This window comes from Tursiops truncatus, chromosome 3 (assembly GCF_011762595.2).
Source record: "Tursiops truncatus isolate mTurTru1 chromosome 3, mTurTru1.mat.Y, whole genome shotgun sequence".
NCBI classification, from domain to species: domain Eukaryota; kingdom Metazoa; phylum Chordata; class Mammalia; order Artiodactyla; family Delphinidae; genus Tursiops; species Tursiops truncatus.
Window position 1 is genome coordinate 32,374,889 of NC_047036.1, and position 24,533 is coordinate 32,399,421.

The 24,533-nt window shown below is 40.7% G+C and overlaps 1 protein-coding gene across 10 annotated transcripts in view; it reads right to left on the bottom strand.

Moving 5' to 3' along the window:
* The window catches only part of DAB2 (DAB adaptor protein 2), a 52,899-nt gene that overhangs the window by 27,530 nt on the left and 836 nt on the right, over positions 1-24,533 (bottom strand). The gene's annotated exons all lie outside the window — the stretch shown is intronic.

Below are 24,533 nucleotides of genomic sequence, written 5' to 3' on the forward strand. Positions count from 1 at the left end.
CAGCAGGTCTAGTCCTTCTCATTCACTGGGTTTAGTCCCAGGGACTCTTCTGGTCAAGGACCAAAAACTAATCAGGAAACAGACACACAAGGGATGTTATCATAAAAAAGGGATTACTAATTAAAGTTCAAAAACATATACAAAAGGTCACACGAACAGCTCGCCATCATTTTTGACTCCTTTTTAAGGCCTAATATAGAATAGAAAGTTGTAAATGAAACTATGCTGAGTCAATAAAATTAGCTTCATTTGAGTGAAGATATCTAACTTGGATTTTGGACTTAATACAAACCATGTGGGGACTTGCCCTTTCCATGGCACAAGAATCAGATGACCGGGAGAGATTCTGCAACACGTTTTTTTGGATTTCTGAGAAGGCTCTGAGAAATGTATACCAGAAGACTGTGTGAGTCATCTTCAGATGACTATGTCCTTTGCACTAGAAAACAATCTGCTATAGTTTATTTAGCACTTAAAGTGATTCATGCAATCACTTTGGAATACTCAGAAGGGACAAATTTGTGTAGGGACCAATTTGGCTGGTGCCTCCTTATCCCTCCTTACCTTTTCCACCAATAGGAGTGTATTGGTATCAGCAATGATTCTAATTAATGATTACAGCGTTCTAAAGCAATATCATGACACATGTTTGCCACCTCCCTCCCAGTCTATCTTTTCACCTATTATCCTGAGCAGAGAGATATTTTCTTGGTCAGGTTCAATGCTGGTAAAAGGAATAACTTGAGTTAAGAACTTATTTAACGGTAGCCCCATTCCACAAATGGTAGAGGACTTGTTTTTAATGTTAAGGGGGATGGCACAAACACCTAACCTACCAAGTCCTTAAAACACTTACCCTGGCAGCTCTATGGAATAGACTGTGTATCTATTTTATGAATACTGAAATGGACTCGGTAACACAAGATCAACCACTAATAAGTCGCTGGGCTCAAACTGAACATGATCTGTGTTCCCTTTCCTACTATATATGCTGCTGCACTTAACTTTTTTTTTTTTTTTAATTCCACTGATTTTAACCTGTATTTTTTCAGCTGGTCTCAAAGTCATAAGCCCATTGACTTTAACATATCAATTAACTTTCCGGACAGAGCCACGTAAAATAGACACAGGAAAGCGAGTTAAGGAGAATCAAGAACAAAGCAACATAAATGTCTTTGCTAGTGTCCAGCACTTTGTACAGGTCAGAAATGTGCTTTCTTGTCCTTTGGAACTTTATGCCTGTCTCAGCTGAGCTAATGAACTAGGACGTGTGAAATATTAACCTCTAGGGCAGATCTCGAGGTCCAAGAGGGCAGCAAACAGCCTTCACCACTATCTTCAAAGTAGCCTTTTGAGAATAAGGGACCTTGCCAGAAATGATGCAGCCAAGTTTCTGGTATTTGATGTAAAGCTACTCTCCTTTAACTGCTTGACTTTCTATGCTTTTAGGAAGGTTGATTCTTCTCCGCAAAGGCCAAGTTGACAGTAGACAGTAAGATTTTTGCAGCCTATTTAACTGGGGAAATAAGATTATGTTAACACACACTGAAAAGGAGTCCTTACGAGATTTTCTTGTAAATGCTGACGCTGCTGTAGGGGCCTCAGGAACAAAACATGCCTGAGTCAAGGAGGTATACACTAGTTACGCATTTACAGAGAGCACGTACCATTGCTGTTAACCCCTAGGAAGGATGCTGCAGGACTGATAGGACCTATAAAGCTCTGAACCAGAAAATTTTCCCCTATTTTTGGAATCAAGTCAGACCAGAGTTAAGAGTTCCTCAGACAGTTCATTCTGCGTAGAGGTGAGATAGTGTAGCAGCTCAGAGTTCAGGCTTAGAAATCTTACATACTGTCACTACTTGCTAGCACAGTGGCTTGAGGCAACTTATCTAATATTCATTTCTCCACCTGTAAAATGGGAATACAGCTTGCAGAGTTGTTATAAACATCAGTAAGGACTGATGTAGAGACCTCAGTGCCTCGCAGACAGAAAGCGCTCAACAAGTGGCAGCTGTGATTAAATCACAGCTAGGTTTCATGGACACTGTGTCGTGTAGGCAGTCTTGTGTTGTAGCCAACACTGCTCTCCCACAGCAAGTGTTTAAACGATTTTAGAACAAGCAGGGCCAATAGGTGAACAGCTAGTAAGAAGAAACACTGTTAGAACCACATCCTGTCCAACTCTGGCTTCTGTGACTAAGGTAGGTCCTGACAGGAACAGGACTGTGGGCATAAAAACTACTCTAAGTTATGCAGAGAGGCCTGCTCTAATGAATCCCGAGTCAAATCTCAGCCTACATCGTTACCACTGGCAGTTGAGAAGGTCTACCTCACACCCCCTGGGGAATTTTATGTGGAGCTCTTAAGACGCTGAAGTCCATGTCACACCCAGATCCGTTAGTTCAGAATCCATGAAGGAAGAGATGCAGGCACCAATATATTTTCAAGATTCGCAGATGATTCTAATGTACCGACAACTTTGAGGTACGGTAGTCTAACTTCCATAATCCTTTGTCCCCTTAAAGAAATACCAAGTGGGTTAGACTACTGAGCTGGAAGAGACCTGGGGAATAATTTGGTCATACCCTTTCATTATAAAGATTAGGGAACTGAGGGCAAGGAAGAGTATATAACTTGTCTAACTGTTAAACAGCTGGTTGTGGATAAGAGTTGGTACCAGGAGAAATCTAGATCCTAAAATGAGACTCTAGTGTCTTATTTCTAGAGATGTACGAGTCAGCTTTTTGTTTTGTTTTGTTTTTGTTTTTTCGCGGTACACGGGCCTCTCACCGTTGTGGCCTCTCCCGTTGTGGAGCACAGGCTCCGGACGCACAGGCTCAGCGGCCATGGCTCACGGGCCCAGCCGCTCCGGGGCATGTGGGATCTTCCCGGACTGGGGCACAAACCCGTGTCCCCTGCATCGGCAGGCGGACTCTCAACCACTGCGCCACCAGGGAAGCCCGAGTCAGCTTTTTTTTAAAACTGTGTTTTAAGAAGGCTGTACAAGGCCCATGATATAGAGACTGAACCAAGAACACCTCCCATTTAGTAGATATACCAAGCCAACAACAAGAAGATAATTTAGCAGAATAGTTTGAACATGGACTTTCATAGATGTTTTCTGAACCAAAACAGAAAAAGGATTTTATGTGGTCTAATGATACATTGTCACTGGATTCTCTTTTGCCTATGTAGCTGGAGTCCTGCTTGGTCAAACTGGCTCATTAATGTTAATTTGGCTGCTTGGAAGAAAGTATTTGGCTAGGTTTGAGATGCAACCCACAGATCAAAGAATTCACATTATTTCAGTACATTCTCTACTATTCAGGGCTTGGCCTTTTAGTGGGTTTTTTTTGTTGTTGTTGTTGTTTTTAAAGCACGATAGGAAGTTTGAGTTCTTGAGTTGGCAACTTCCAACTTCCAATATTCTTTTTTTTTTTTTTGCGGTACGCGGGTCTCTCACTGTTGCAGCCTCTCCCGTTGCGGAGCACAGGCTCCGGACGCGCAGGCTCAGCGGCCATGGCTCACGGACCCAGCCGCTCCATGGCATGTGGGATCCTCCCAGACCGGGGCACGAACCTGCGTCCCCTGCAACGGCAGGCGGACTCTCGACCACTGCACCACCAGGGAAGCCCTTTCCACTATTCTTGACTCATTATGACCTCTCCTAATTTTGTATTCACCTCCACCCATTTTGTTTTTAAAATAACTTTTTATTAGGAGTATCTCCTAACAGGGCCTAAAGAATAGTCATCATAATAAAAGTGTTTGGGAGAGTTTAAGGCTTTAAGAAGGAAGCTTAATGTTATCTGAATGAAGGCCCATTCTCTAGACTGGGCAATGCAGCAGATTCACTAGAAATGTCTAAAAATAGCTCACTAGTCTAACTGAAGTATTATTTACCATCAATTTTGCAATCACATTACTTAGTTGTTTCAGTGCCATGACTGTTATTTTGAACACTTTACTAGGGTTAGAAAAAGTAGAATGTGCAGATTCACAATTAGAGTATGCTCTAGCCTCTTGGCAAGCTGGGCACAAGTTAACATGCTTGTATGAACAAAGGCATAGCAGATTGATTCTAGAATCCCTCCTTACACCTAATCAAACTCTAAGAGAGAACGTACTGTTGGAATATCTCTGCGGTCGTTGGGCTGTGTGGAATTTTTGTGAATACAGACACATGAAGCTTGGGGTTGGATTAATTGACATGAGAGAGTATACCCATCTCAACTTTAACATCTCAGCTAATCGTTCTACCCCAGTTTTTGAGTATGACTTCCTCCAGCTTAGACTGAACAGAATAGGAAAACTGAAATCCAACTTTATCCTTTAGCTCCCGTCTACAAAGGGAAGGAAGTGACATTGATACTTTGGAGATTTGAAAATCATGTTTGTGCCACTGCTTTACATTGCTAGCATTGGATCATTTGGGGTAGCTGTGGTAACCCTGACACCAGGGACCATTTGGACTGGCTCAACTAGGCTATGGTACATGTGCTCTGTATATCTCGAGCGAGTTGGGCAGGGTGATGTAGTGGGTGCAACTTGACATGGAAAAGAGAATGGGGCATTTCTGGTCTAGTGTGCAGTGTGCTTCAACCTAGATTTACCAGAGCTCTGCATTTGGTGGTTATTGGGCCCTGATCCCCCTAACGATGTGGTATTTGTTCCTTATCTGTTGCTATTGTCCGTTTTTCACTTGTCCCTCAGGAGCTGTGTGGGGAAGAGAGATTGGTAAGGTAATGACTGCATCCTTGAGTGAAGTTCATAATATTAAGTATCATCTTGAACTACCTTATTAGCTGCTTCTCTTTCTATTAGTGAGCTACCAAGTCACCTATGGAAGGAGCTAGGAGTGATTCCCTTTAATTCTAGGAAAGGCTATTAGGGATCCATTGTTCTGGGGGAAAGGATAGTGTGGCTTTTGAGGGGGTAGGAGAGGCTTGACAAAGGCTGACGATCTAGTGGGTAAATATGTATACCAAGCCAAGACATTTCTGGGAAATGGCCAGTGGATTGAAGTGGTCCAACCTGGGGTGGTGTGTGTGGGCAGAGATGGGAGGGAGGGGTGGAAAAACTCCTTATGTCTGAGGAACGGGTAGAAGACAAAACGTCTAGACTCAAGACCTGGGCTCAAATGTCAGGGTTCCCATCGAACCCAGCCAAGAAGGTATGTTGGCACTTTGGGCAGGCCTCAGTACCCTGGCTGGTAGGTGATATGTGTGAGCACACTGAACGAGCTGTGTGACTAGAGGGCCTGTGGGGACATGACGGAACTCTGCAGAGCACTTCTCCCCCCACCCTGAGTCACCACTGCAGGACCTGAGAGAGTAGCACCTGCCTCAGTCACCAGAGCACTTGCTTTAGTGGCCAAACCCATCATGGTATAGTGGTAGCACAGTAGCTCACACTGGTGCTGTCATAACGCTGGGAACACCATGCTGACAGTGACAGAAGGGGGTCCTCACCGAGTCTGGTCTAGTTATGAAGCGATAGTAACTAGAAAGTATACCAAAAAAGCAAGTGGAAGGAATAAGATTCTGAAAAGCTAAACGTTCAGAGATAACCAGAATGGGTGGATGGAATAAACCAGTTTTAAAATCTGAGTTTAGAAGAACTCTATTTTGTACTATTAGATGGTAAAGTAGAACACTATACTTCATTCTGCTTCCCTCCCATCCTAAAGGCAAGGGAAGAGAGTATTCTAAGGATTGAACAATTTATATGAAATATTTTAGGGTTTGAAATTAAAAAAAAAAACAAACCAAAACTACTAACATGGAAGCCTCTGGAATTTTTCTATCGCAGGGCCTCTGAGGCAATAATTTGAGAAGCATTATGATACAAAAACACAAAAATACATGATTTTTACTTTGAATTTGGCATCTAAATGTACAGTGGATATTATGCTTGTCCCTTACAGGAAAATGTAGTCAAAATACCAACGAATCAGAATGAGGGAAAAGGATTGTCATTGCACATTTGATTTCTAGGCCAATACACTGACACTATTCCTACCTTCAATAATCTTCCCTCATATCTACGTGTACTTACCCAGCTGACCAGCAAATACTTCATCGTTTTCATGTCTATCCTTCCCAGGTTACTTTAACATACTTCTACCAAAACTCACCCCTCTTCCTAATTCCAAGCTAGTTTTTAAATAAATCATACAAATGAATCTTAGCAGTTTGTTTCCTAGCATGCACAGTATCAAGTTGTGCTTTCTCGTTCCCAAATGAAATAATCTGAATGACGTCAGCCCAGCCATGTAGCAACACCTAGCACATGGACTTCAGGATACACAGTTTATTCATTTGAGCCCCTCTGTGATTTCACCTATGATGCTTGCATATGTAAATCTTAACTGTTAAACATGTTGCACTTTCTACTTGAGTGCCATTACAATAGTCATCTTGAAAGTCCACGTGGATATTAGAAGAGCTCAAGAAAGTACGTTATTTAGAAGCACCTGCATCTTATTTATTTACTTAAAAAATTTGTTTTGCTTCTGTGTCTGGTTTATTTGAGTCAACATAATATTTATGAAGTTCCAGCCATGTTGTGTCTTGTTCATTATCATTGCCATATATCTCATTGTATGAATACACCACAAATTTTATCCACTTTGGAGCTGTGATGAACAGTGCTTCTACGAATATTCTACTACGTATCTTCTGATGCATGTATGTGTGCATTTCTTTTTATTTTACTTTATTTTTTATTGAAGTATAGTTGATTTACAATGTGGTGTTAGTTTCAGGTGTATATAGCACAGTGATTCAGTTCATATATATATACATATATATATATATATATATATATATATATATATGGTCTTTCAGATTCTTTCAGATTCTTTTTCCTTATAGGTTATTACAAATTACTGAGTATAGTTTCCTGTACTATACAATAAGGCACTTGTGTTTTAAACATTAAGCTATAAACAAACATAAACTAGTAGGATTATTTTATGATATACCATATCAGGCCATTTTAAAAGCAGGCAAGTCATCTTAAACTTTCCAAAACCAGTGCAAGAAACACTGCTTGATATTTAGTTTCTTCTTTAATAACCTGGCTGAATTATGTTAAATTCCAACGTGGTTTCCGTTCTTAGGCAGAGCCCCACGTTCATATAATCTTCAAAGCCATGGCTTGAGTGTTTCTGTATCTTTCTGTAACTCACATTTCAGAGATGTGCTGTATTTTGGAGAGTTTAAAGGAAGAAGAATCCAGCTGCCTTGTAACACCTGCACAGAGTAGTCAAACTGAGGTGTATGTAGTAAGTGTGTGTAGACAGTCAGGACTTCTTTTTTGTTACATTTCTGTACATAGACCAAAACCATGAAAAAAGCTATTATACCTATGTAGACCCAACATAAGATGAGTTTAAGTTATTTGATTCTAATATGTTATCTCTGGTTCTGAGTGGCCTTTTCAGTAGAATATGCCCTTTGTTTTCGTGTTCAATCTACCCTTAGAGTTGGTATTAACCTTCCATGAGAGACTTTGCCACTGGCTCCTGTTTCCACGTCTGACACAATCTCTTCTAGTTGGGCAAGATATCTACAGCCAACAGGGCATTTGGGCTTCATCTTCAAGAATGACAATGGCCCTGCTAACCCCATAGATAAGAACAGGTTGTGTTTTTTTTTAAACACTTACTGTTACCTGTGTGCTGAATATATTAACTATCACTTTAAGAATTTTTTTTTTAACCTTTTAAAAATGAACTTTTATTGTAGCCTGAGAAAGATGCTACTGCAAAGTGATTAGTGTAAACTGCCCTAAGGAGGAGAAACAGGAAAAAATGCAAATCTCTGAGAAAAGCCTACTAATAAAAACCATAGATTGAATCACCTGGTTAATTTAGTAGTTACTACAGTGAAATCCACAGAGAAAAACAGAAGCCAAAACATAATTCAATATACGAGTCAAAGGATATCTTCATGATTTAGCTGATTTCCCTTAGAGAAGATTTGGTTGTTTTCAAACAAGATGAAGGAAAAAGGAGTCATTTAAAAATAAAAAGGGGGACTTCCCTGGTGGCCCAGTGGTTGAGAATTTACCCTTCAATGCAAGGGACAAAGGTTTGACCCCTGGTCGGGGAACTAAGATCCCACATGCCGTGAGGCAACTAAGCCAGTGTGCCGCAACTACTGAGCCCACACGCTCTGGAGCCCAGAGCACCAAAACTAGAGAGAAGCCTGTGCGCCACAACAAAGATCCTGTGTGCCGCAACTAAGACCCAATGCAGCCAAACAAATAAATAAGTAAATATTTTAAAAAATAATAAAAATAAAAAGGGACTTTCTATTTATTTGTTGAATTTCAGGTTTACAGAGAACCAGGAACCTGATAACCAGCCCTCTCCCCCCACCCGACACCAGTGCTCTACCATGCTGAAGGTTAGGAAGTCTCCAGAATGCTATCTAAAAGGCCAGGGGAACTCGTCCAGAAGAAATAAGCATATAGGCTCATTTGCTTACTTCTTGGTTGCTGGCCAAATTAGATAAGTTAACAGATAAGAAATCCCCAGGTAATTGCAGATTCTGTTAGACAAGGAGAAGGGTGACTCTGCCAACTTCTTTTCTTGCTTCTTGTGGTGATATATTAATTCTACTCATGTACTAAAAATTTAGGAGACACGTTCCAAAAATGGTCTGAAATAGCTAGCCCACCTGCTTTGAACTTGTGTGCACACAAATACTCTAAGAAGCTGCTGCATGGGACTTTCCTGGCAGTCCAGTGGATAAGACTCCATGCTTCCAACTGCAGGGGGCATGGGTTCCATCCCTGGTTGGAGAACTAAAATCCTGCATGCCATGCAGCCAAAAAAAAAAAAAAAAGCTACTGCAGAGTGAGATGGACAAAGTGGTGGAAATGCACAAGCATCCTTGAACTTGAACTAAGGTTCACATGCCATCATTATTCTCTCATTTTTTTGGAAATGGTATTGCAGCGGTCCCTGACATTTTTGGCACCGGGGACCGGATTTGTGGAAGACAATTTTTCCACGGAGTTGGGGGGATGGGGGGATGGGGGATGGGAGACGTTTCAGGTGGTAATGAGCGATGGGCAGCGGCAAATGAAGCGTGGCTCGCCTGCCAGCCACTCACCTCCTGCTGTGTGGCCCGGTTCCTAACAGGCTGCAAACTGGTACGAGTCCGTGGCTGGGGGTTGGGAACCCCTGAATTGGACCGAATAAGCACATGGGGATAAGTCAGTGCATTTTTAAACTGAGGGATGGAAAAATTCCATACGGCAGCACATTAACTCATGCTAAATGAAACAGATTTGGGATTTTAATTGCTTCACAGTTGAAGCACCTACATTGAACAATGTATGTAACGAAGTGTTCTAGTTTATCGAAATATCTGTATATGGTTCATTCACTGCAGAGATAGATGAGCAAAGGAAGTTCCAATTACAAGAAAAAATCCTACCACTTAATATCAGACTTTCGCTTATAAAGTCTAAGTAGGTGAGACAGGTTTTGTTTCATGAATTCTATGCATAAATTCATGAGAATGCAACCAAAATTTTACCTGTTACCATCATGTAAGTCATCACCATTAACTGGTCCTCCCTTCCACAAACATGTCTAGACATCTACCTTAGAGATCATGGTGTACAATTGGCAAGTCTGGAAGAGTAATTCAGGGAACCTTGTATCTACTAAAGCCTTCGGGAAAAAGCCACCCCTGTATGATTCCAAACATTAACCATTATTAATCTAAAGAAGGTTTCAGGAAGTCAATTTCTATTCCACCTTTGGCAATCATTTAAGTGATTCTACAAATGAAGTTAAAATAATGGAGGTGGTGTTTCAGAGCACCAAGTTAAGAGTTCTTAGAAAATGAAGATACAGCTTACTGATTTTCTTTCTTAGTTGCAATAATCAAAGAACACAAGGAAAGATCTCAAGTATCACCTTAATCTGTACAGATTTTGAAAAGTTTATTCTGGGATTTAAAGAGTGACTTTGAAGGTTTTCTAACACATATATTCCACTGGATTGTTTTCTTAAGTCATTTCTTCTAATATTAAAATCATTCCAGAGCTGGGAGAAAGGGGGAAAAAAATCAAATTTGTACCAGCTGCATAAAAACAAGGTATCTAAGAAAATTGCCCTGGTTATGTCATTATACACCATTTTCAAAGGCTCGAGTCTTGAATATTTCATTTACTGTTTTTCTCTTTTTTTAAAGATAAGTTCCTCGGGTGGCATTAACCAATGGCTTGGAGGAGCCTAGGAAAATGAGATTTTTCTTCCCCAGGTCCAGCATAATTTTTTTTTTTTTTACTTTTGACCTAGATATTATTTTGCAAGATTGAAGAAGTAATCAGTGTCTTAACTTTATACTTACATGAAGTAATGTTCAATGCAGTATGCTGTTTCCTATAAACCTGCACTGGTAGCCTGATAAACAACTCAGTTTGGGTATTTTAAAAGGCAATAAACGCCTTAACTAAATGAACCATCAATTCATATAGAGGCAAAAGAATTGCTACTTCCCAAAGAGCTTAACAGATTTGAAATGATAAATTTATATACTAAGACAATCTAGTTTCTCTGGCTTTTGGGACTGTAAAGATTCATTTATTAGATCTATGTCTGTGTCTTTTAAAATTTGTTATTCAAAATCATCTCCAGCTGCAGATGTTGTTAGTGTGAGTCTAATGCTGGTTAACCCTCTACTCCTTCCCCGTTAAATGAATTTGACTTAAGTTAATAGTGAGAATACTGTATTGTCTAACAGTTGCACTAAAAACCTGTGAAGTGTGTCTGTTTTCTAGCTCTCAGAGCTTTGGCTAGAAACTGTAAGAAATTAACACAACATTGTAAATCAACTATACGTCAACAAAATTAAAAAAAAAAAAGAAATTGTGTCGAGTATTTGCCCTTTATATTGTTATTATTTATAACCTGCCTAGCACTCACAGTCACAAGTATCACCCAATGGTCAAGGCTTGGCTTTAGGGCAAGCGATTGGTCAAAAATGTGACTTACTATGAGGAGACTTTCCCAGAATAAGCAGATGAGATGAGAAGTCTTCCTTCTCCCAGGCCTGCTGCATGTACACCATCCCTGTTGGGTTTCATTGCCTTCTTAAGATGACAAATCATGGGGGTGCCACACGGCTCTATAGTTTTAGCGTGAGATGAACTAGTAGGCATGGTTCCTTATTGCCGGCCACTTTGCTGGGCTTGCACTGAGACCTCCTGGCCAATTATGAGATGTCATATTTATATTCAGCTACAAAAAGGTTTCTCATTAGTCTACACAGCAATGTCAACATCAATGATTCACTGTGAAGGAAATTTACTTGATTCATAAAAAATGTAATATTTAAGCAAGTGGTTTCATTAGCTTTTAGAGCAATCTCATCTGTTCTCTGAACCATTAATGACCTGTTGCAAAATTCTGTGTCTGCTAAGTAATTGACATTTAAATACTTGAGGAAAACATGAATGGATATAAGTGATTAGATAAGGCCTTCATTTGTAGCTTCTCTTTACGATCCCTGTGATATATGGCCATTAAATAAAAGGAACTTCAGTAGGTCCTTGAAGATTTAGATTCACTCCACAGTGGCATCTGCTATTTTCTAGTTTTATTATGTAGGCATTTTTAGCATCAGAGAGTGCAATTAGATCATTTGTTTCCTTAGCTGAACTCTATAGTCCTGTGCAAAGACAAGTCTTTGAAAGCCACTATTAAGTTCCTAATCCAATCTTTATTAAAAAGACTCAATATTATGGACCAGGAGGTTAAGACAAATCCTTAAAAAAGTAATGATCAAGCTTTGCTATAACCCAACAATGCCTTCTACTGCAGTAAAACTTGAAGTTAGGAATATGTTTATAGTTTTAATGTTTTGTTCTTCTCTTCCAGTGTGGATTATTACAGGATATTGAATATAGTTCCCTGTGCTCTACAGTAGGACCTTGTTGTTTATCTATTTTATATATAGTGGTTTGTAACATAGTTGTAATGTCTTTAAAAAACAGAATGTGATCCTTAAACTATAGATGTGTGTAGACAATGAGTTCCACCAAAGAAAACACTGAGAGAAACAACACTAACATGCTTTCTCAGTCTCTCTAAGGTAAGCAAAGTTTTACTTTCAGGACTAATTATCACAAGTAGGATGTGAATAAAATTTCTTTCTCAGGGTCATTCTCTCCAGCGTTGAGGTTCTCTAACTGAAATTTCATTCTACATTTGCACCTCCACCTAAGAAATCCCTTAAGAGTCAAATGCCACCTCGGTTGACTCTCCTTTTTTTTTTAAATAAGTTTATTTATTTATTTATTTTTTGGCTGCATGGGGTCTTCATTGCTGTGCGCTGGCTTTCTCTAGTTGCGGAGAGCTGGGTCTGCTCTTAGTTGCGGTGCACGGGCTTCTTTTTGTGGTGGCTTCTGTTGTTGTGGAGCACGGTCTCTAGGCACATGGGTTTCAGTAGTTGTGGCATGCGGGCTCAGCAGTTGTGGTTCACGGGCTCTAGAGCGCAGGCTCAGTAGTTGAGGCGCACGGGCTTAGTTGCTCCGCGGCATGTGGGATCTTCCCGGACCAGAGCTCGAACCCGTGTCCCCTGCACTGGCAGGTGGATTCTTAACCACTGCGCCGCCAGGGAAGTCCCCACCCCTGTTGACTTTTAAGAGCATGTCATCTGTCTCACACTGTGCTCAGTCAGTGTGACTCTACAGATGGTAAATCATTGGCTACCCCAGAGTTTGCTCTGAAGCCATGCTAACAGAAAATCAGAAAGGCCTTCAAATACAGGCAGCTTTGTTTCATATGTTGTTGAGAGCATATGGGGTTTGGTGACGGATCCCTGCTCAAAGCCATTACGATTTAGAGACTGGAAACAAAGTTAGCTCCTGAACGCCAGGGGTCAGTGCCAACAAGTCAATTCATGTCATAAATCTACATCCCTACTATGTGCCAGGCACTCTTCTAGCGCTTGGGATATGTCAGGGAGCAAAATAAAGATCTATTCCCTTATAGGGCTTACACTCTAGCAGGGGAAAGCCTTAAAGGGATTATAGCCTTTCAGAAGGTGACAGATGCTCTGGAAAAAGAGCAGAGTAAAGCGGGTTGGGAGTTCAGGGTTGGGGATGGCTTTAATAGTTTTTTTAGGGGGGTGGTGGGATGAATTGGGAGATTGGGATTGACATATATACACAAATACGTATAAAATGGATAACTAATAAGAACCTGCTGTATAAAAAAATAAATTAAATTAAATTCAAAAAAAATAGTTTTTTAAGAAACACAGAAGGAATACCAACGTTTTAAAAGTTAAATTTATCTTCATCCCTTTCTGACAAGAGTAGAAGCTGAAGTACGGAAGTTAATCAACCCCCTCAAAGTCACATGAGTCTAATATCTATGCTTTTAATGTCTTTGTTTTAGAACAATACAGGCAAAAGAGAGAATTCATCTAGTTCTTCAGATAGGTGGAATGGGTGTTAGCCAGAAAATACTTTTGGGAAAGAGGAATTGATAGCAATGGGAAAAGGATATTTATGGAATCTTGACTAGAATACCAAACCCGTGCTGGGTTATATGATGGGAAAAGGTTGAAAAGTAGGTCAGACTGGATTAGGGTGGGTTAACAGAACTCTATTTTGTCTAGACGGTGCTGAGAAGACTTTGAGGTTTTGAGCAATGGTGTAGAGGTCGGGGTGGTGACAAATCTGTGTGTGGAGCCGTGGTATCAAAGAGTCAGATAGCTTTGTAGTATGATAGTTGCATGAACTTGCCATTTTGAGTGATTCAAAACTGCCGGTTTCTTTCATTTAATTACTTGGTTAATCTTTTGGAAACAAAGCCTTTTAACTGAAAGGTTAAGGTCTAACAATCTCAAATGTCAGATTCAAGGTTATCCCATCTTGCCGAGCTATGATGCTTGGTGACCCTCAAACTTCAAATAAACAACATGTCCTAAAGGTGGCTTAAAAAAAAAAAATCAAAGGCCATTATGTCTTATAACTTTCATTCTAAGACCCTAGAAAAAGAATTCCCATAATGTCAGTTTTAGAAAACCTTACGTAAGTATAATGATATTTGAAATGTGAGCGACTAAAGGAACTTGTAAAAGGGAGCTATTGACTAAAGTAGTCATGTCATTGTAGCTCCTTGCTTAAAGCAGAACAGATAGCATTTTCCCATTGTATATATGCTTCTCCATATAACTATTGAAAGACTAGAAGGAAGAGTCACAAGGAAATGCTGGTCAAGAAGGGTGGCAGTAGGGTGAGAGACAGATTTCTGCTTCTTATACATTTAGAATAGTGATATTAGGGTGACGTGTGCCTTTCCGCATTTTTAAAATTAAATTCCTTAGGGATGTACTAATTTGTCAGATAGCAATATTTAAAATGTAGGCAAATCTGTAGTCTTACTTGGGCTAAAGACAGAATCATAAAGCTACTCTAGTATCAGTCACATGAAATTAAACTCAAAAGCTAAGAGAACCTACAAATTGAACTTGAACATCTCTGCAAGCGTGCGGAACGCTGCTCACAGAAAGCTTTCCACACTGTCATCTTAGACTTCGTTAAATGTTTACTTGTCCAAAATTGTTGAGAAAAGCTCCTGATATATTAAAACAAATGAACAGTATGTTTTGAATCAATTGCTCACTGGGGTTTGAAAAAACTCTTATGCTAGCATTTTCAAAGTTGATCAGAGTACGGTCTATTGCCTATTTCCAGACTGGTTTTCTTGGATCCAATGGGGTCTGTGTAGATAGGAACAAGTTGGCAACCTAAGTTAAGAATTAAAGAACCTAATTTGTATGTTCAGTACAGCTGCACATACAAATTTAAAAAAGCAGCTTTCTTTGATCTGAGCAGAAATTGTGTTAAGTTAAAGGGATAACCTTAATTATTCGGTACTGAGCCAAAGGTTTCATCTATTTTCTCAATTTTTATTAGTTCTTTAGTAAATAGTTTGGTAGATGCTCTTAAAAGGAGAAAACAGGAGGAGAATAAGAAGTTGTCCTTGGACAACCTGATGAAATACCAGGTTGAAAACTATTCGCCACTATGATTATTATTGGCCCTTGTGATAATATCTATTGGGTTAGATAGATGTATGAGCCATGATGAATACTCCAGTGGCAGAAGTTAAACCAAAGGCTTGACCACACCATGTGGAGAATTTCAGTAACAGCTTGTTGGCTTTTCTCAGGCCCTGAGCAGATATAAACTAGAGGAATCTAGGGGTATTGCTCATTATAAATAACCTTAAAGTCAAAAAAAGACTCAAAACTATTTTGCTTATACCAACAGATAAGGCAAGCTGAAGTTCTCTGTTTTGCTCCCTTTACAATAAATTCCAATTAATGTTGCAGATGAGAGTCGCTTGAGTCACTCATTAACCTGGCGATCTGGTTAGTGTTTACCAAATACCTACTGTGTTCCAAGCACTGTATTATGCTGTATATACAGTGACAAAAATAGATATGGTCTCTACTCTCAAGGGGCTTACAGTATAAACAGGGGAGAGAGAATAAGCAAGTAATAGTTACAACTGCTACTAACTATTTCAGAGGAAATGTTTCTGATTAGGGTAGAAAGTTTCACTGCCATTAATAACGTTTACAAGAGAAGGCAAAATTAGACTACTTCAAGGAATTCTATATATTGTTTTCTTATTAATATCAACCACGGAAAGATGAAAATTTTGTCTTAAGGGTTTAATTACCCTCTTCAATAGCCAGTTTTAAAATGATGACATTTACTTAAAACATTAATTAGATGGGAGATATTTACATTAAATATTTGGGAATCTCCTATAATAATATGGCAATCTGGAAGACCATCTGTGTGACAGAGCCAGTGGGAGGAAAAAATCTTGTGATATGCTAGGTTATGAAGGAATGTCAGTGATGTTTCCTGCAAAGTTATCTTAAAATCCAGAGTTCTGAATCAACACTCTTTTCATAAACACAGGAAAGAAACATATGCTCACTTGGCATCAGTTTTGCCACTTCAGGAGTACAAGCAATTCAGAGATGACACAAACCTCTATATTCTAGAACCAAACATGTTCTGTGGCACTCTTAATTACCAGATTTTTCTAAGAGTACAACAGGGTCACTTTCAGATCAGGCCAAACTACTGAACTGTGGATTTAAATGAAGCAATATTTTGAAAACGTAACCGTGGGTCCCTACTAGTGGCTTTAGTTATTTAAGCAGCACTACCTAGTTTACGAGAGGATCAGCAAGAGAATATTAGGTAACAATTGGTTAAGGGTAGCCTTCATCAAGAACATGGACTTTATTATCACCCCAAATAGTAAGGCGGTCAACAAGTGTTGGCTGCATGAAATATAAGAATTTGGATCCTAAAACAGAGCACAGTTGCATCCATTGTTTCTGTTAAAGACTTCTTGTATACAAAGCTGAAGATTTCTATCTCTATACACTATCTGGAAACTGAAGTACAGATTTTCTTTTATTCATGGATATACCTAAAAGACCCACAACAGTATTGTCTGTAGCTTAGAATGAAGCTAAGATTTTATCTTAGACTGTTCACATATCTACTGAATCTGGCAAACTTTCGACCCTCTATTTTCCATAATTACCCTTTATTTCCATACCTCTGTTCCCTCTCCACCAAAAAAAATTTTTTTTACTTAGTTCCGGGATTCCTCCCCAGTCTTGCTTCATCGCCATTCCGACGAGTTCCTGCTTCCAAAAAAGCTATACTATCTTGTGTCACGTACCTTGTTCCTGACAATTAGCCAACTCTTAGTACAGTGTTATATTTTTTATACACACAGCACAGGTATTTCATATTTAGAATACTTGAAGTAAAAAAAGCTCTTTGTGGGATTAATTCTCCCTTCCATCTTCTCAAAAGGATCCAATGAGAATCTAAGTTGTAAGAGCCTCTAGTTGTCTCTGACCCACTTTCATGGCTGAATTCTTGTAGTGGCGCCCTATCAGACCTCAGGGTCTTCCTGATTTTGTATTAATCAGGCATCAGTGTTGAATTCCTCTATTTACAGTCAATCTGAGATGCAAAGCCTTGTATATTTAGAATGCACAGTAGATATATACATAGCCACCTGTTGCCTGGAGAAGCTGATCTCTTCCATTTACCCTGCACACACACACACACACACACACACACGTGTGTGTGCACACACAAGTACACAGTGCCTTCTCTTGTTACCTCCCTAGCCTGTAATACTTACTGCCTTCACCTACTTAAATTCCTACCTGTCATTCAAAGTTCACTCAAGATGTGTTGTCTTAGGTCTTCACTTACCTCTCACCGGCCCTACACTTCTCCACACTTGACCTATTTATTGTTGTCCTCTGATTCCTGTGGAACTCTTCCCTTAACTCAATGAAATTCTGAGGTCAGGGAATCATTTACCCTACTTTTCTAGCCCCCATGCAGTCTGGTAGAAGGAGTGCACTTAAAACATTAGAGGTAATACACAGTTGCAATTTGTTCCTTAATATAGAAATCTTTACCTTGCTGATTTTCCATGAAAGAACAGGTCTTTCTTCAACTGCTAAGCAATCGCTACTCAAACTCCTCCTGCCAATACAGCCAGGTTAATTGATCTGAGTCAGCATTTTGTTTTCCGGATTTAATAAAGAGATCTACCGCTTAGCAGATAAAGATCTAAGTCCTTGCCCTGACATCCAAAGCTCAGTGCAGTCCATCTCTCCTTTCCAAATGATATCACCCCTTACCTCTCTACCACCTGTACTTTCTCTTGGCCAAACTGGCCAATCAGTATTCTTTGGGCATACATCTGCATGATGTACTTATGAGCTTCTGCCTAGAATGCATTTTTCTTCCTACCTTTGCTGATTTGACTTCCACCATTCCTTTGAAAGCCAAATCCATCATCACACCTGCGTCCTCTTCTTTCTGTACCACTCTGTGCCACTTAATTATAATAAAACCATACGTTAGTTGAGCGGTTGTCATTTTCTCTGAATTTCAGGTAGGCAGCAACTGTTCACACTTACGTGTTTCCTAGCAGGTGTTAGGTAAATGCTTTCAGCCAACTTTCAATTACAACCAGTGAAAACTTTAGATCACCTGGACAAATCAGAAACCCCAAGAACAAGTTATCAGGCAGCCGAGCAAACATCTATGCATCAAGATATCCTTCAGAAGACAGGCTGGACATTGAATAAAACTATCATTTCAATTCAAGTACACGAATTCTTCTGAAAAGCCTTAGCTATAGTTGAACCTTGGTCCAGGCAGAAATCCATATTAAATCTCCTTATCGTCAACCAGCTATGGATGGAAGAGCCTGTTCTATTTGTTTTCTACTTCAGAACTGGGATTTTATTTAAGATATCTGACTTCAGAAGCAAAGGGTAAAAAAAGAAATCCCAAAACAAAAACAAAAAATAACATGACCACCACCCAATGCTGATGTAGTGAAGCACAGCTGGCATTTTCCTTTCAGGGAGGTTTGAGCGCCTACTGTGTGTACCATTCCAACTTCTGATCTACAAGTAAGTTACACGTTTCTCATCTGGGTTAACATTGTGCCCCAAAGCCAGACTGGTTTGGCATTCTTCATAGGACTACGAGAGCCCTCTGACAAATAGCCGGACACATTTGGCTTATTTCTGCTGCCCTAAATGGTAACAAAAAAACACGTTAGCATCTGCGTTACATATTATAGAGGATTAGAACAGCTCTTGGTCCCTTAGTGGGAAACTTCAAATATGAAAAGTAAGTGAGATCCTTTGGATGAAATGTTTAGAACAGGAAGGCAGCTGTACCCAACACGGTTACATTAGTGAAGATATTTTTAACTTTCCAGTTACTTGGGCATGGATTAATTCTAGACCTCAGGACGACTCAACTGTCCTGCCCAGAGGAGGTTTAAGTGGTACCTTAAGAATTAACATCTGTGCGCCTGTACTTGTTTAGGAAGCATGGCCACATTTTCCTGCTCGAACTTCACATTTAATAGTTTCATGATAGGTAAGAAAGATGGTCTCATTTTCAGCCTGAATGTGTTCATCTCCAGATTTTAGCTTGCCAAAAGACCACAAACAATGAGAACAAGACGATTTTCCAATATCAATTTAGTTATTTCATTGAGAATTATAGTCCTAGAGCAGGTGCACTTCTGAAGCAGCAGCTCTGAGGAAGCTGTTTTTTTCTTTTTTTTTTTTCATGGCTCCTCCTTTAATTTTAGTTTGGAGGCAACTCGTTCTATTGACGGAGAAAATGAAGCTCAGTTGTTATATTCCTCGCCTTCAATAGCAAAGCTGGGTTGTGGACACCGTCATTTGTAGTTCAAAGCCCAAGCTCTTAACCACTAACCTATGCTGTCTCTTCAAAGCCAGAGCTCCAATTGTCTCCTTCTAGATCACACCCTTGTATCTTTCAGTCTAAGGCGCGATCTCTGCTAAACACCCGTCTCTGATGAACACTGGTCATTCTTAGGACTGTTTTGCAAGGAGGGTGAGGTGACTAAGGGTCAGGGACTAAGAAATGGCCGTGCTGTCATTCCACTGCAGGAGTAGAGCCTACATTCTTTACTTCATGTAAAATAGAATTTCTTCTAGACTTCTGTTCACTGGGAGTTCTTCCGTTGCTAGCCTAGCAACATACTTCATGTGACAGGTGTTTACTAAATATTTTGACAACCATCAAGATTTGAATCATAAAGATTCACGCTTGAATCCTGGCTCTCCCACTTAATGGTATGACCTTGGGCAGGCTGATATCTATTGATCATACTGGAGTTAAGAAATGGAGATATCTTTTCTACCTTAAGTGATTTAAAGTGAAAGTCAAATGGGAGAATGGCATAGTGCTTCATAAACCATAAAGCGCTATAAAAACTAAGTGCAGCAGATTCATTTACCATGATGGCAAGGCCTACATCTGCACTCTGGGCAAGGCATGAAAAAACAAAATAAAAAGTTTTATAGGTTAGAGAGAACCATCTGGTTCAAGAGTAATGATGTAGTTTACGGAAATCTTTTTAAAAAGAAGCAACTGGGACAGTCTTCTAATAAACGGAGATTAATTATGTTTTTTTAAAAACCCCAAAGGGAAAAGGATTTGGAAGCGAACTGACAATATAAAACTAAGGAGTAGATCGGTTTTCCTAGAATCAAGAAAGCAGTTATGTGAGATAGCAGGAAGAATGGCAAGGTTTGTGCTTTTTATCTTTCTCAGATTCAGTTAAACTGAGCGATGTTTAAATGCTTTATTATTTCCATGACTGTAGGAATTCAGTTACTTTGTTATGCTTTCCACTGAACAAGTGAAATCTGAAAGTTAGTCTTAGATCACGTGAAGGGCTTGCTGAGATACAGCTGGACGGCCCTACTGCTCACATCTGCTTTAGTGGACGTGGCATGGGAACCCAGAATCTGCATTTCAAACAAGTTCCCAAGGATGCTGATGTAGCTGGTCCGGAGACCGCACTCTGAAAGCTAGTCTGCGATGAGTTCTTTCTAGCTGTGAACAATACACTCTAGCTAACTACGTGTCCAATCTTGAAAGAATGAATGAATCTGACTGTTAAATGAGAACTTACACAGCTCATCGGTTACATAAAGTTCTTGAATGAATCTGACTGTTAAATGAGAACTTACACAGCTCATCGGTTACATAAAGTTCTAAGTCTGTTTCAGAATAACACTTTGTGTCACATTGCTAGGGAGAAATAGGGTAGCGTTTTACCCAGAGAAAACATTAAACTGTAAATTCCTCACCCAAATCTCTTCCAGGTTGGAGAACATTTCAAACCCAGCTTTTCCAGTATTCTTACTTCCTAACCTACCAGCTCCATGGTTACCTAAAAATATAAGTGACAGCCCCAATGCATTCTGCCTCACCGTAGCTCCCCTGCCCTGAACGCTCACTCAGCCTGCTCTGTTCACTCAGAAAGAACTCTTACTAGTTTAAAGGAGTTAAAGGTCACTTGCCTCTAGCTAGCTTAGGGGCTAAGTTATAAGTTACAGCAGCAGAAAAACATTAACTGGCTTGCTCTGTATTGAGCCAACAGCTTTTATGTTCCTGAAATTTCATAAGCCATAATGTTTGTGTCGTGATGATGTAAGAATTAGCAAGAGCTGGACAATTTGGATGATAGTTTTGGATGAAAATAACTTGAGAAGAGAAGGATGAGGTAGGTAGAGAGGAGATTCTACCTCACTTAATAAAAAAAAAGTAACTTCCATTTTTAGACCAGGAAGCAGTTTGTTCAGATTCTGCTTACCCTAGAGTGACAGGCTTCCTTCCAAGGTAGGAGAAAGATTCGGGAAGGGGAGTAACGGTGGCAACCTGCCCAGCTACGTGGGCAAGGACAGCATGGGGCCCTGTGTACTCAGAAGACTTTTTATTTCTAGCCTAGTCCCTCAGTTTAGTTCCCGTGGTCCTCTCCCTTCCCACTTCCTTCTGCTATAATGCTGGCTTCAGGCAGAAGGATTGCTCCTTCTCTGTAGGGGGTCTGGGGGTAGGGGGTGGGGGGAAAGACTTAAATGAGACCAGAGGAGGTCAGCTTGACCAAAGCAAACTGCAGGCTCCAGGCAGAGAACAGAGAGTAACTCCCAGGCGGTTTAGTGTTAAGCACAGCAAACTCCCTGGCTTTGTTAATACTAAGTGCTTAAGTGATTAACATTTTTCAGGTAGACAGGCGGTGTCCAACTTTGACAAAGACATGCCCCGTTCTGCATTTAGTTTTCACAAAGATACATAATTCAGTGGTTCAGGGGGCAACATGAAAACAAAACATCGGAGTAAACTATTCTAAGCATACCGGATTAACAGTCTTCCCAACAAACCTGGGGGTAGGTATTATTATTCTCTCCAGATAAGGAAGCTTAAGGTCAGAGAAATGATGCAATTTGCTCAAGGTCACATGAGCAGCAGTGCTGTCCCTGGGATTTGAACTCAGGCAATGGGGCCCCCGAACCCACACTCGCGGCCAAGCAAGGTGTGAGGTGGAGATGGCCTGTGTGCCAGCCCTTGGTGTCCACACGCAGCGTCATGTGTTCCCCTCACCAGAAATCAGCGTACTCTTTATAGGAGGGGGCTCGATGGCCTGCTTTCCTTCTGAGTCACAGGATTAATCCAGTCAGGAAACATTACCATGAGTTATGTTACCCTTAAATACATAGATCTGAGGTTACAGCTATTTCGGCTAAATGTGATTTTGGCCAACCTCTGTGCAATCCAGTGGCACGGCTTCAACTTTAGAATTACACAGCAGCGCCAGAGAATTTTCAAATACCACATCCTGTTCCTCAGGTGTTTCATATTTCGAGTCGAGTTCTCATTCTGGTTCTGCTTGGAGTGTAGACAGCCTTATGCCTTTGGTCAAATACCAAAACCTCCCTAAGTGGTCCAGTTTCAAGGCTTTTTCCACCTGGGGAGGCATCTTCTGCTTCCCCTTAGGGCAACTTAACACCCTGGAGCTCTGTCTTTGGCAGCCTTCTCAAGTATTTCAGCATCCTAGGTTTGTCTTTAAGAAAAGCATTAACTAAATCCTCAAGTCACTAGAGACTGAGGAAGGGAAACACATGGAAACTTCAAAACTACCCAGGTGAAAAGTATCATGGTAGCAAGTGTAGGCTTACAGACATATGAGGGTAGAAAGAGAAGTGAAGCAGCCCATACTGGCTGTACCACCAACAGCCCAAGTCTCCACAAAGCCTCCTGCTGAGCAGGAGCCGTGACCAAGGCTTCCGTCTTCCTGCTCTCTAAGTCTTCAGGTAATGGGAGGCATGGCCGAGCAGGCCAATAATATCACCCCAACCAGCTGGTCAGCAGCTTCCACGGGTCCCTGTACCACCTTCCTTCATGCCAACAAGTGTCTTGAAAGCAATTCCCTTCAACCCAAACAAGGTGGCTGAAATCCATTCAACCTTTTGGGCAAGGCAAGACATAAGGCCTATGCACAGGAATTTGGACTTTTAGTTGAATCTCCAACTATAAAAAGTCTTGAGTGGAAATGCAGACCCTGGATTCTGTCCTTAACAGTGAGGCAAGGCTTTGAACAAGCGCTGTGGCTCCCTTCCTCTCTCACATCCTCAGGAGAAGATCAGCTGTGTCCAAGATCACCAGAATGGCGACTACCTATGTGTCACAGCTCAAAATTGGAAGACGTTCTCCTACCATCTACTTTAAAATGGAGGAGGGTATAGCTTAAGAAGAACTGGTTGCTAGGGCATCCATTTGGAGTTGGGAGTGGGAAGGGAAGGGGAAGTGAAGTTAGTCATCACCAACAAGAAAAAGAATCCAGTCTGCCTTAGGAGGATGCTGGCTAGGGATGTAGAAGTAATCTCTTCCAGAAATACACATTGGAAACAACCACTAGGCCTCCTTTGTGCTTTCTCAACAAGATTGCGCATTGCATTAGGTGTACCGTTGTTTATTAGCACATACGTAGCACTTCAACCAAAAGGATCCTTCCCCAAAGATGAAGGACAGCTCAATCTCAAATACGTCTGAATTCTCATGGCAATAAACCTTCTTGCAGTATCATAGAGGCCTATCTCCCCTCAAGGAGGGAGAGACAGAACCTGGGGCCGTAGGGGGCAGGCACCACGCCCAGAGAAGAGTAGCCTCATCAAGGTCTGGCTGCTGGTTTCAGAAGCCAGGTGGAGGTGTCGCAGAGCGTGGAGGCAAGCCATTTGGTGGCTGTCAGGCTCCCCCATTCCCTGCTAGTCCCTCCTGCCCCAACAGCCAGTAGATGCTCCTGTGTGGGGAGCAAACCTCAAGCCTGCAGGAAGATCAATGACATACCCCATCAAAGCCATTCCAAGAGCCTTATCGGACCTCTTGAGGGCATTTCTGCAGCTGCCTTCTTTCCTCAGCCATTCCTTCTGTTTGAGTTAGCTCTGTCTTACCTCCCTCTCCCCCCTTCCCCTGCTTTGCCTGATTAGGGCCAGAAATTTTTTCATTAAGTCACTTTATAGTGCAATAACAACATTTACTATTCATGAAGTCGCCCCTCCGTAATTGTTAAGTCTTTCCATGTGTCTGGAAGCTTATTTCGGCTCTTCTCGTTTTACAGAGTGCCTCTCTTCCTTCCAAACACAAACTAAGAAGAAGGAGGATAAGGTGGGGGGAGGAGGGGAAAGGATGGGGTGCAGATAACATCCAGATTCTTTAAGTGTTTTTAATCCAGTTCGATTTCCCTTTGGACTCAGAGGGCTCCCTTCTAAAATTGACTGCGGACCTGAATTCCAGGCTAAGAATTAAGTCAAGAGGAAAGGACGACAGAAACAAATAACAGAGTCAGCTCTAGGCTTATGAAACCCGCTATGCTGACTGGGGCTCCAGTCAACCATTCTTTTTTTCCCCCTTTTCCAAAATTCTTACTTAATCTTTCCAGATTACAACAAGCAGGCAGACACCGCTTAAACCCTCAGAGTATTTCAAACAAGTTTGTTCAGTCTCTTGGGCAGATACTTTCTTAAGAATCGGGTGTAAGACAAAGTTCACATTTTGATGCCATACGTTGTCAGTCACCGGAAAAAAGCTTC